The following is a 12,736-nucleotide window of genomic DNA, read 5'->3' as shown; positions in this document are numbered from 1 at the left end:
TTTCTTCCTTCCTTCCTTCCTTCCTTCCTTCCTTCCTTCCTTCCTTCTTCTTCTTTCTTTCTTTCTTTCTTTCTTTCTTTCTTTCTTTCTTTCTTTCTTTCTTCTTTCTTTCTTTCTTTTTTCTTTCTTTTTTCTTTTTTCTTTCTTTCTTCTTTTTTCTTTCTTCCTTCCTTCTTTCTTTCTTTTTTCTTTCTTCCTTCCTTCCTTTCTTCCTTCTCTCCTTTCTTCTTTCTTCCTTTCCTCCCTCTCTCCCTCCCTCCTTGCCTTCCTTCCTTCCTTCCTTCCTTCCTTCCTTTCTTCCCTCCTTACTTCTTTTACTTCTATGTAAAAAATTTGTAACTTTCAGTCTTATTACATATATTCCCTCATAACAGCCACAGGATAAGAAATAAAAATTGAGCACATTTTTGTTCTTAAAACAATGCTTGTTTCAAAAGCAAAGTTAAGAAAAATGAAATGATTAAATCTTTTTTCCAGATCACACTATTGGAATACTATGAATACGTCAGAATTTGAAAAGACATTAGATATCATCTAATCTAATTCCCTCTTATTATAGGAAAGAAACTTAGACCAAAGGAAGTGATTTCCCCAGAGTCACACATCTACTGGGCACAAAAGCCCACACTAGAATACCTATCTTCTAACAGTCTGGCCTTATTTTATTTCTTTTTCAAATTAGATTTTCTTTTATACTGTCAGTCATTTTTCTAGTAACATGTACTGTCAACAAGTACCCATTTTGTGAGTAGCACTATATTGGAAACAGTAGGAAAATAACCTAGAAGCATAAAACAACTTACTTTTTACCATTGAACCAAAGGCATAAAGAAACCAGCCCCCTTAGACCAAGGATAGCTGGGTCCTTAAGTTGGGGAGTGAGTCCCAAAATGGGTTGTTAGGAGCCCTGGGAAATTAGTTGAACCTTTAAATGGTATTCTAATATACTGACACCTGATGCCATATGTAAATGCTGGATTATGATGGTAAACCTTAGCTACTATATGGACACCTTTCCTCTTAACTTTACAGGTATATTTGTGATTTGTATCTAAGCCAGTGATTAAAGAAATATATTTTAAGTGGCTAGAAAAATGTTTAATTAATTAATAATTAATTAATGGTTAATATTAAGTCCATGATTCAAGAAGAGATCTGTATAATCTTCTCCTTATATTCTCCTGAGTCTCTTAAATTAAGTAACAAACTAGAAGATCTTGGAGCATAAATTTAAAATTATGCAAGAGACTTTGTTGTTGCTCTTATGCTTCTTTCACACAGTTATCCTTCAATATGGATTTGTATCTCATAAAAACAATGATATCATCATAAAAGATGATTCTTTTTCCAGGAGGTAAGATCTAATGTAGCCACGAGAAGTACAGACATTGTGCCCAGGAACAATGAAACATATCTCAAATTAAATTATGGAGAAAACCTAAAAGAAATTGGTCATGACCTGCCTTTTTCTAATTATTTTGTTTTCACAAGAATATATATTTGTGAGTGACTTCAGTGTTTGCTATAGGTTTTTATGTATTATGGAAAACAGTAGAAAAAATTAGAAAGATCAAAATATGTTGGTAAGTAGAGGTAGGACCAATATACAATGGAACCTTTCTGTCTTTCTTTTTTAGCTTTCTCCTTTCACTTTTCTTTCTTTTTTCTTTCCCTCCCTCCATTCTTTCCTTCCTTCCTTCCTCCCCCTTCTTCCTTCCTTCCTTCCTTCCTTCCTTTCTCCCCACTTTCTCCATTCTTCTTTCCTTCCCTGAAATGCATTAGTAGATTGAATAGCAGCATAAAAGCCAATGATATATCCAAAAGTAAAAGTGGATTTCTGTTCACTATAATTTTTTTTAAATTTTATTTTATTTAATAATAACTTTGTATTGACAGAATCCTTGCCAGGATAATTTTTACACGACATTATCCCTTGCAATCACTTATGTTTCGTTTTTTTCCCCTCCCTCCCTCCTCCCCCCCCCCCAGGATGGCAAGCAGTCCTATATATGTTAAATATGTTGCAGTATATCCTAGATACAATACATATTTGCAGAACCGAACAGTTCTCTTGTTGCACAGGGAGAATTGGATTCAGAAGGTAAAAATAACTCGGGAAGAAAATCAAAAATGCAAATAGTTCACATTCATTTCCCAGTATTCCTTCTTTGGGTGTAGCTGTTTCTGTCCATCATTTCTCCAATGAAACTCAGTTAAGTCTCTTTGTCAGAGAAATCCACTTCCATCAGAATACATCCTCATACAATATCGTTGTCGAAGTGTATAATGATCTCCTGGTTCTGCTCATCTCACTTAGCATCAGTCCATGTAGGTCTCTCCAAGCCTCTCTGTATTCATCCTGCTGGTCATTCCTTACAGAGCAATAATATTCCATAACATTCATATACCACAATTTACCCAGCCATTCTCCAATTGATGGGCATCCATTCATTTTCCAGTTTCTAGCCACTACAAACAGGGCTGCCACAAACATTTTGGCACATACAGGTCCCTTTCCCTTTTTTAGTATCTCTTTGGGGTATAAGCCCAGTAGAAACAGTGCTGGATCAAAGGGTATGCACAGTTTGATAACTTTTTGGGCATAATTCCAGATCGCTCTCCAGAATGGCTGGATTCGTTCACAACTCCACCAACAATGCATCAGTGTCCCCGTTTTCCCGCATCCCCTCCAACATTCATCATTATTTTTTCCTGTCATCTTAGCCAATCTGACAGGTGTGTAGTGATATCTCAGAGTTGTCTTAATTTGCATTTCTCTGATCAATAGTGATTTGGATGTTCACTATAATTTAATGAAAGAGAGGCTAAAGCCTGACAAACATGGAGTTTGGAATAAGTGAGTAGTCTATGCAAGGACATGACTAGGAAATAGAATTTTTTTGGGGGAAAGCAAATAGGCCAATTTGTCAAGCATAGAGTGCTTGAAGACATGTAATATGGGTTCAGTTTAGAAAAGTAGGCTAAAACTATATTGTGAATGGTTTAAAAATAAAAGAAGTTTATTATAGTCTAAAGACAAGAAAGAGCCACTGGAGTGTTGAGTGAATAGGGGACACTTGTACTCTCATTCACTATTTTTTTATGTAATATTGTTATACAGAAATTGTAGGTAATAGAGTTCTAGACTTCATACTTTATGAGGTGTTCTGCTGTGCCAATCTTTCTTCCTCTTTGAAGTTATAAATGGTATAAATTATAGCTCTCTCTCTATCCTAGGAGGCCTTCTTTTCTGCTTTCTATTGTTCAGTCTTGAAATCTCTCATTCTATCTCCCTCATCGAAGCTCTGTCTTTCTGGTCTCCTGGATTTCATGGTCCTTCTTTGAGGCTCTGTCCCTCTTTATGAAATTTTATGTGGTGCTAGCCTTTTGGTACACAAGACCACTGGTGGAGTATTTTGGATGAACAATATTTTCCAGGTCAGTCAGTATACCATACAGAGAGAATATCTCTTTTCCTTAAATTCCAAGGGTTAACCTTTTATACCTTATAACAGTACCCATAAATGTAGAGAGAAGGGTTCATCTCAATAAGTATAAGATAAAAGACCATCCAAAGTATTTTAGCAGAAAAAGTTTTTGTTCTAAACTCTACATCCCACATTTAATTGACCGAAATAACATGTAAATATGTCTTTGTGGTTCAGTAATGTCTGACTCTGACCCCTTTGGGGTTTTCTTAACAAAGGTACTAAAGTGGTTTGCCATTTCTTTTTCATTTTACATATGAGGAAACTTAGGCAGAGTTAAGTGACTTGCTTAGGGTCATGCAGCTGGTAAGTGGTCCGAGACCATATTTAAATTCAGGGCTTCTGGACTCCAAGTCCAGAGCTCTAACCTTCTACCTCCTAGCTGCCTTATTCCTTCATAAAGCTTCATAAAGCTGATGGAGATTCTTAAATAGAAGATAGTGTAGTGGCAATAAAATTTGATTACATAGTCTGCTAAAGAACTAGTGAAAAAGTTAACTTTAAAGTGAGTGCCTTTAGACAGTATTGTTATAATTTAGATACCAAGAGTTCTGACAGGCTATCATTATCAAGTTCAACTACTTGGAGCTCCAGGGTCATTCTACCATGCTTAGGGATGAAGAAATATTATTTTTATATAGTGTTGTTGAATGATTTTTATGCTGGGGAAAATACAGTAACATCATTCTGAAAGATGAAATATGATTTCTTTAAGATTTCTCACTATATTTATTTTAGTAAACGATATTGAAATATAAAATGCTGTATTCAAAATGGTTTGGGAAATGCAAAGTGCCTCTTTTAAATGTGGTTTAATATTTGATTTTTAATTTTGAAACTAATTTTAGGGTCTTTTTTCTTTCTTGTATTTTTGTTTTTTTCATATTCTGAATAACCACCTAAATCATAAATTTGAGAATAAGTTGCTAGTCTTAAGGAGTTATGTCCTCTACCCATCATTTGCCTTACTTTTTATTTTGTCTTCCATGCTCTTGCTTCATGATTATTTTTTTCCCTGAACATAGTAAAAAGGTGCATTTCTCTCTAATATATGCTTACAGTTGGACTTAGTCTAGTTTGGGAGCAGTCTCAGATTTTGTCCATATTCTCAAATTCATATATGCATTTTTCAATGAAGATCATAAAAGCTCAGATCTACAATAATAAATTACTTCAGAAGTCATTAGGAAACTGGTAGTGACTTGTTTAAGATCATGTAGCTAAAAAAAGCATCAAAGGTAGGATTTGAACTCAGTTCTTTGACTCTGAACCCTATGCCTTTTTACAAAATCTAATTTAAATTTTAATTTATGTAATACAACAAGCATTCCCATAACATAATAAGATAATAAAAAAAAGAACATGTGAAATTACAAACCTATTACTTACAACTTGTTATTCCTTTTAAATATGTGATAAATTTATCATGTAAATTTCTTTTTTTCCTTCCTCCCCTTCCTCAGATGACTATATTGATTCGTCACCAATTGATATGCCATTGTTTTCAACAGTATTGGGAACACTAACGGATAGTCTACCTCAGAGTTTAAGATGAAAGGCCTACTGTTCCATTCTAGTGATAGCTCTTCTTGACCTTTATGTTGCCACCAGACTCCAATGGTTCTGGAGCAGTGGTAGAGGTTGATGACTTTGCCCAGCTCTGCTTCACTTAAATCCAGTTCACTAGAGAGTCAAGACATCAGCCTCCATATATCATTGGTTCTCTCCTAGAAAGAAGTATCAACAATAATAACAACAATCTTTAATTGTAGGAATACATTTTTAAAAGAGCACTGATAATTAGGCATTGGGTTTTAGTTGTTAGGTAGTTTGATATTGTTCTTGAAGATAAAACTATGTCTACAATGCATTAAAGTGAAGGGGATTGAAAGAAAACACTTTAAGTGCTAAATGCCATCATGAAATCAAAATGTAAAAACTGAGGTCACATAATAAGTATGATACATTTAAAACTGGAAACATCTTCAGAAATCACCAAGTCATAGTCTTTAAGGGAAAGAGAATATAAGACTTGTCCATATTTACAAAAGAAATCAGCAGAGCTGAGATTCAAAATCATATCACCTGACTCCAAAACTACCATTTTATCACTGTACCATCTTTTCAGAAAATAAGTCTTTTATTTTTATTATGAATTTGACAAATAGCTTTTCTATATACAAAGAACAGCAAAATAGGTTATATATGAAACTAAATATTGATTATATGTAGCTTGAATTTTTAAAATAGTATAGATTAAATTTAACATGGCAAAACCAGGGTTGCCCTTATTATGTCTTTTTTAGAACTTCCTTTCACTGTCTTTTGTATATTTAAGGTTTTTTATATTCCTTTTTTCTTTTTGCAAATAATCATGATCAATATCTCTCTTTATTCATTCATTTGAAAAATATTTATTAAATGCCAATTTTGTTGAGAAAACTGTTAGATGCCAAAAGTGATACAAAGCTTAGATAACACATGGTCTCAAAGCTGAAGGAAATTGCAGTCTAATAGGAAAGTAAGATACAAAACTAGTTAATTCATCCTCAGTCCTTTGAAATAATGATAGCCAATTTATTCAAAGTTCTGAGGCTCTTCAGGGTTTTTTTCCCATCACATTATCATGGTCATGATACATATTTTACACATCCTACTAGAGAAGTAATGAACTAGCTGAATTCTAAGACGTTGTCATATCTTGGTTAATTTGTTTGTCTTGCTTTGTTATAAGAGAATGCTTCTACTTGGCAGATTGGGGAAGTGGGTCAGTAGGCAGTATTTTTGTTTTTGTTTTTAGAAAAGATCATTTATAAATCATTTCAAAAGTTAAAAATGAATATAATTACAGTGTAAATTATTAATTGATGAATGTCATAAGAACTTTAAAAAATCTCTTGGGTAAAGATCTGTCCTCAGAATCAAAAAAAATGTTAAAGTATTTGACATATAATAATTGTGTGATAGTTTAACCTCTTAATATATAGGTTGCCAAACTAGCTGCTTTGTACTTTCAGGAATTCCCCATACCTATGAAATCTCAGTCCAGATTTACTCATCAAGAAAAGTGCTAAAGTAGTATATAAATGGCAATTATTGTTAAGAGGAAGGAAGCCTGTTACAGAAACAGTATATCACACAAAAACTTAATGGGTATTCCATTAATGGGCATCCATACGAAGTCTAAAAGCAAAGAGGGGCAGTCTAATCATGGGAAACAAATGGGTTGTAAGGCACAAAGTATAGGTCCTATTCAGGAGACAGTGAATAGTATAATTTGTCTGGAGTTCATGGAGAGAAAAATGGCAAAGTAGGACCAAATCATAGAAGGACTTGGATTTAGTTGTTTTTCAATCATTTATACCTGACTTTTCATAATTCTTTTTGGAATTTTCTTGGCAAAGAAATTTGGGATTTTCCTTGCATTTCCTCAACCAGCTCAGTTGACAGGTAAAGAAATGGAAGCAAGCAGTGTTAAGTCATTTGCTCAGGATCACACAACTAGTAAGTGTCTTAGGTCAGATTTAAACTCAGGAATATGAGTATTCCTGATTCCAGGCCTGGCACTCTATGCACTACAGTGCCACTTAGCTGTTCCAAGAACTTGGATAATCACCAGTATAATGATAGTATTTAAAAAGAGATTTAGTCACTGCTTAGCACAGTGACTAGCACATAATAGGTACTTTAAAATTTTTTTATTTATTAATGAATTGGTTGTCTCATTTGATTCTCACAAGAATCCTGCTATGCAGTGATATTATTATCCTCATTTTGTAGATGAGGAAACTGAGGTTGAGGAAACTTAAATAACATTAATTTAGAACTTAAATGGACTTTAGAGATAATCAGTCCAATTCCTACATTTTATAATTAAGAAAAAAAATTTTACAGAGGAAAAATGATTTGTCTAAGGTCACATGGGCAATAGTAGGATTATTTTTTATTATAGCTTTTTATTGACAAAACATATGCCTGATAATTTTTCAACATTGACCCTTGCAAAAACTTCTGTTCCAACTTTTCCCCTACTTCCCTTCCCCCTCTCCTAGATGGCAAGTAGTCCCATACATGTTAAATATGTTAAAGTACATGTTAAATACAATATATGTATACATATGTATACAGTTATTTTGCTGCACAAGAAAAAATGGATTTAGAAAGAAGGTGAAAATAACCTGGGAAGAAAAACAAAAATGAAAGCAAACAATAACAGAAAGAGTGGAAATACTATGTTTTGGTCCATACTCATTTCCCATAGTTCTCTCTCTGGGTGTAGCTGGTTCTGTTCATCACTGATTAATTGGAACTGATTTGGATCCTCTCATTGTTGAAGATAGCCACTTCCATCAGAATTGATCCTCATATTTGTTGTTGAAGTATATAATGATCTTCTGGTTCTGCTCATTTCACTCAGCATCAGTTCATAGAAGTCTCTCCAGGCCTTTCTGAAATCATCCTGCTCATCCTTTGTTACAGAACAATAATATTCCATAACATTCATATAACACATTTTACTCAGCCATTCTCCAATTGATAGGCATCCATTCAATTTCCAGTTTCTAGCCACTACAAACAGGGCTGCCACAAACATTTTGGCACATACAGGTCCCTTTCCCTTCTTTAGTATCTCTTTGGAATATAAGCCCAGTAGAAACACTGCTGGATCAAAAGATATGCACAGTTTGATAATTTTTTGAGCATAGTTCCAAATTGCTCTCCAGAATGGGTGGATCAGTTCACAACTCCACCAACAATACATCAGTATCCCACTTTTCCCACATCACCTCCAATATTCATCATTATATTTTCCTGTCATTTTAGCCAATCTGACAGGTATGTAGTGGTATCTCAGAATTGTCTTAATTTGCATTTCACTGATCAGTAATGATTTGGAACACCTTTTCATATGAGTAGAAACAGTTTCAATTTCATCATCTAAAAATTGTCTATTTATATTCTTTGACCATTTATCATTTGGAGAATTGTTTGATTTCTTATAAATTAGAGTCAATTCTCTATTTTGGAAATGAGGCCTTTATCAGAATCTTTGAATGTAAAAAGGTTTTCCCAGTTTATTGCTTTCTTTCTAATCTTGTCTGCATTAGTTTTGTTTGTACAAAAGCTTTTTAACTTGATATAATCAAAATTTTCTATTTTGTGATCAATAATGACCTCTAGTTCTTCTTTGGCCACAAATTCCTTCCTCCTCCATAGGTTTGAGAGGTAAACCATCTTATATTCTTCTAACTCATTTATAATATCCTTCTGTATGTCTAGATCATGAATCCATTTTGATCTGATCTTAATGTATTGTGTTAAGTGTGGGAATAGTAGGATTATTTACAGCATACTATTTACCATTATAGTAACATAGGTAAAATGTAGAGCTGGGGTTTGAATACAGGTTCTCTGATTTCAAATCTAGTGTTCTTTCTACTGTGCCAAGCCAAAGAAAAAGTATTCAATTGTATAATAGACAATAGAAAATCACTAAAGAATTTTTTTTTTTAACAAAGGAAGGTCATGATCAGATCTGTGTATAAGGGATGTTATTCTGGCAGTGGTATGAAGGCAAGATGAGACTATAGAAGTGAAAACTCTTTATGTAAGCTTATCTAATAATATATGTGAGGGAATGACTTTTAGTAAATACAGATAGTTTTGGATCTTAAGAAATCAGTCCAATATTGCCAGTGATAAGAGTGGAAGAACAGGATGTACCATACTGTAAGTGCTGTCATCTTGAGATGAAAGAATGTAAACTGAATTATCCTATATTATTTCTCCTCCTCTTAATGCCTGACTTCTTTTTCCCCAAGTTAGCATATCCACTAAAGGACAGTAGAAGAGAAAAGAAGAGGGATTCTAAATTCATCACTTTCATGGGCAAATTCTTCTTAGGCTTTCATGAATTTACCACATTGCACTGAAATTTTGTACCATTTATCTGATTTATTTAAAGGTGTTCTAAATGCATGACTTTATTTATAATCCTAGTGTATAATAATCATAGTGATTTTCCCTAGTTAAAGTGGCACAGCATTTATAGTAATTTACAGATGTATTCCTTATATGCTTCCAAACATCCAAAATCTAAGTTCAAATGCAAACACCAAGACATGCTATAAGGTGCGTAGCTCACATATGTTAATTATTTATTTTTATTTTTATATATATATTTATATATATTTATATATTTTAAAGTCTTCCCTGCCAAGTCATATGCCTCACCAGTCTGAATAATTAATAAATAACAATATTTGACACTTGTTGGGCCAGCCACTTTATAAAACACAGAATTAGAAAGCTTCTTTGCCCAAGTGGCTCACTATTTAACAGTCTGTCATTCTCCTAGTCTTCTGTGCTTCAGTAGGCCAAAAGAAAAGTGAGTGTTTCCATAGAGTTAGTGAAAAAACGTAACCATATTTTTCTCTTCAAGTTGCTCTATGGGATCCTGCAATAGTGACATGAGGAGACAATCTGGCACTGTTGCTATTAATCTCACCAGATAAACCTGACAGACCAGGATAAACTTGAAGTAAAGGCTGCTCTGCTCGTCTATAATGCTGCTGTCTTATAGGCTGTATCCTCCAGCTAATCTCTCAGTAATGTCATATTTTCAGGGCTAAAGAGAAAGCATAACTTTTTTCTTTTCTTTTTCTTTCTTTCTTTTTTTTTTTTTTGTAAGCTAAGCAAGCATAAGAATAATATTTGTATTTTTACTCTCCTTCCTCCGAAGAGGGTGAAGCATTCTCACTGCAGTGCTGTGTCATGGTGTGGACTTGACTGAGTTCTCAAAGGTTATACCAGAAAGCCATCAGCTCTAGTGGGTCTTAACAATGAAGTCTGAGTGATGGATTGTAAAGGGCTGAAACTCTGAATAGATGCACTTGAAGCACACAACAGAGCACTTAAGGCTAATTACCTACTGGACAATACTCTACTAGCATGTTTGGAATTTCTCTTCTCACAGTTAATGCTAGGGCTTGAGAGGATTGTAAGGAGGGATTAGGGGGTGGAGTGAGAGGAGCCAGAGTCACTTTGGAGGACAATGAGAAGGAAGGTTGGTGGAGAGTTTGTGGCAGTTTTGTCCATCTCCTTCACTTCTCCCCCTAAAGATCAAGGACTTTTGCTTATCCTGACTCCGGCTTATTCTGAAGCCTCCAGAGGGCTAACTGGGACCTCACAATGGACTGTGTGCCTATCATCACAGAACTCATTTAGAAAAATTCATCATTGAAAACCTGATTAAGTCAGAAAGTGTTTTGGCTATAGTAGCTGATGAAACCATGACTTAAAATAAGGGATACCCGACAGTCATGAAATTTCAGAACCTTTGAAGTCCCAAGTGACAAAGTCTTTGAACCAGATTCACATCCCAGCTGTGACACATGCTGGTTGTGTGACTCTAGTGAATTAGACAACTTTTTTGGACTGTAAGTTGCAAAGTAGGTGCCTCTCTATAATCTTAAGAGGGAATTTCCTCACACACGAATTTCCTATATCAGTGAAATTACAGGTCCTCTCCCTATTTTTAAAAGAACTATCATCAATTTCCAAGAGGAGTTTAAATTTGCAATCTACCTTATGGCTCCAGATTCTTGGTTCTTTGAAGAAAAATAAAATGGAATATGTGAAGGAATATATAGTATGTCAGACCATCTTCCACTTGGTAATTCTTCCAGGGCCTTCTTGACACTGCTAAAATATGATTGTCTAGCCTTATTTTTTTGTGGTTTAAGGGGTAATTTTATTTTTTTTAATATTTTATTTTATTTTATAATAACTTTATATTGACAGAATCCATGCCAGGATAATTTTTTTTAACAACATTATCCCTTGCACTCGCTTCTGTTCCGATTTTTCCCTTCCCTCCCTCCACCCCCTCCCCTAGATGGCAAGCAGTCCTATATATGTTAGATATGTTGCAGTATATCCTAGATACAATATATGTTTGCAGAACTGAACAGTTCTCTTCTTGCACAGGAAGAATTGGATTCAGAAGGTAAAAATAACCCAGGAAGAAAAACAAAAATGCAAATAGTTCACATTCATTTCCCAGTGTTCTTTCTTTGGGTGTAGCTGCTTCTGTCCGTCATTTATCCATTGAAACTCAGTTAGGTCTCTTTGTCAAAGAAATCCACTTCCATCAGAATACATCCTCATACAATATTGTTGTCAAAGTGTATGATGATCTCCTGGTTCTGCTCATTTCACTTAGCATCAGTTCATGTAAGTCTCTCCAAGCCTCTCTGTATTCATTCTGTTGGTCATTTCTTACAGAACAATAATATTCCATAACATTCATATACCACAATTTACCCAGCCATTCTCCAATTGATGGGCATCCATTCAATTTCCAGTTTCTAGCCACTACAAACAGGGCTGCTACATTTTGGCACATACAGGTCCCTTTCCCTTCTTTAGTATTTCTTTGGGATATAAGCCCAATAGAAACACTGCTGGATCAAAAGTATGCACAATTTGATAACTTTTTGGGCATAATTCCAGATTGCTCTCCAGAATGGTTGGATTCGTTCACAACTCCACCAACAATGCATCAGTGTCCCAGTTTTCCCGCATCCCCTCCAACATTCATCATTATTTTTTCCTGTCATCTTAGCCAATCTAACAAGTGTGTAGTGGTATCTCAGAGTTGTCTTAATTTGCATTTCTCTGATCAATAGTGATTTGGAACACTCTTTCATGTGAGTGGTAATAGTTTCAATTTCATCATCTGAAAATTGTTCATATTAAGGGGTAATTTTCAATGCTAATATGTTGCTATTATAGCAGTAAGAAAATGCAATAACTAATCCAAATTCAGTAAACTCTCCCTTTTAGAAGTCATTGTCTACATTACTAAACTTGATATATGCTATTAAACTATTATAGTATATTGAGTTCAGTGTATTAGACTATTAGAATATATCAAGTTTAGTAATAATATTCCCTCTCCTCCAAAAGAATGCAAGTTCCTTAATAGCAAGGACTTTTTCATTGTTCCTTATCTCATGGATGCTAATACAGAACTTTGCACATAACAGGCATTTAATTGTAATGCCAGAGAAACTGAGGCAAGACAGAAATTGGTTTTTAATCTTGTAATTATGGAGAGTTTAGATTAGCCAATGGGGATGGGACTCATGTCCAAAAATCATTCTGGCCCTGAGCAACTAAAAAGCAGGGACCTTTTATAGTTTTTTTTTTTTAAGGTAAATAGGATATATATCCTGATATACAAT

The sequence above is a fragment of the Antechinus flavipes genome, chromosome 3, assembly GCF_016432865.1.
Source record: "Antechinus flavipes isolate AdamAnt ecotype Samford, QLD, Australia chromosome 3, AdamAnt_v2, whole genome shotgun sequence".
NCBI classification, from domain to species: domain Eukaryota; kingdom Metazoa; phylum Chordata; class Mammalia; order Dasyuromorphia; family Dasyuridae; genus Antechinus; species Antechinus flavipes.
This window is presented reverse-complemented; position numbering follows the sequence as displayed.